Genomic DNA, 1,795 nt, shown 5'->3' with positions numbered 1-1,795 from the left:
TGTGTGTGTGTGTGTGTGTGTGTGTGTGTGTGTGTGTGTGTGTGTGTGTGTGTGTGTGTGTGTGTGTGTATTTGTGTGTTTCTCTCCCACCACCATTTGACAACTGGTGTTGATGTATTTATGTCCCTGAGATTTCGAAGTTCATCAAAAGAGACTGATAGAATAAGAAGCAAGCTTTAAAAATACAAGTATTTCAGTCGATTCATTCGACAGAAACTTTTCAATGACTGTACCCCAGCATGGCCGCATTCTGATGACTGAGACAAGTAAAAGATAGATAAAAGATATACATAATAATAACCTTGGAGCGTACATTATGAGTGTACTGGATGAGCGCTGCCTAGCCACAAACGATTTAAAATTTTCTTTCTCTTGATTATGTCTTGTCATTATAATGGTCTAATTTCGTTATAATTTCTTTTAAAATTTTATAATATACCTATACTTACGCAAGGATTGAAGTTGAAAGCGTATTATATATATTTTAATTTGACTTTCGTTTAATTTTTGATTGTTATGATTCTATACATGTTAGATTTTTTGGTAGATTTGTGTTTATAGTGTCGTAAGTCATATTTCGTCTTTATATAGAAATAGCTTAAATTCTAATTGCTTCTTCTTGAGTAATATTTATACTAGCATAATAAAAATAAATACGCCCCTTTTAAAGCCTAGCCAGGCTCATGCACCCGGTTTCTATGGCGTACGTGTTCCCCAGCTGCACGGGACGCCAGTCCATCGCAGCGTTACTCATTTTTACCAGCTAAGTGGACTGAATCAACGTGAAATGAAGTGTTTTGCTCAAGAATACAACGTGTCGCCCGATTCAGGAATCGAAACCACAATCTTACGATCATGATGCTGATACCCTAACCACTAAGCCACGCGCCTCCACATATACTAGCATAATAGACTCAGTACGAAGGAACATCATAGGATGAGAACCACCATACACCGCTGAAAATATGAACAATAAAACAAAGTGTTAAAAAGTTCAGGTGAGAGATGTTTGTTTCTTGTAGTAAACTTCGAAATCTTAATTAAGAATAAAGATTGCAGAAGACTGCCTGTTAGTCACGTTAATTTACATTGTTTTGGTTACATCCGTATAGCATTTTCGGTACAAATATGAATGATATAAATTGAGATAAGTTGGAAATACATGGATCCGTAACATTCGACTTGGTATTCAAAATGATTATGATCGTACGACGTAAACTGAAAAGCATTCATATATCATAGAGATTTAGAAGTTATAATGATAAGGAAGAGTGGTTTATTGATTGGTGGTAGTATTTCTGAATGCAACGAACAGCGAAGAATGATAGAAAGACAAAAGGGAATGCATTCTTTGAAAAGTGTTGAGAGTTTAGCCATTTGATACTTTGTGTATAATAATGATGATGGTGATGATGATGGCGATGGTGATGGTGATGGTGATGATGATGATGATGATGCTGATGATGATGATGATGATGATTGCTGCACAAGACCAAAGCCTCCTCACCAGAAATTACCAAAAACATATAATGAAAAGAAACATAACAAGTAACTGCAGAATTTGTGGAGATGGACAAGAAACAGTAAATCATATTATCTCTGGCTGCCCAGTCCTGGCTAAGAAGGAATATATTCACAGACACGACAGAACTGGGGCCTATATACACTGGAAGCTATGCCAACACTATGGAATAACAACAGAAAAAAGATGGTATAAACACACGCCAGAAAAGGTTACAGAAAACGAGAAAGCAACCATACTCTGGGATATGCCAATGCACACAGATAGAGAAAT

This window comes from Octopus bimaculoides, chromosome 4 (assembly GCF_001194135.2).
Source record: "Octopus bimaculoides isolate UCB-OBI-ISO-001 chromosome 4, ASM119413v2, whole genome shotgun sequence".
NCBI classification, from domain to species: Eukaryota; Metazoa; Mollusca; class Cephalopoda; order Octopoda; family Octopodidae; genus Octopus; species Octopus bimaculoides.
The sequence above is the reverse complement of the archived record's forward strand: the minus strand, read 5'-3'. Positions refer to the sequence as shown.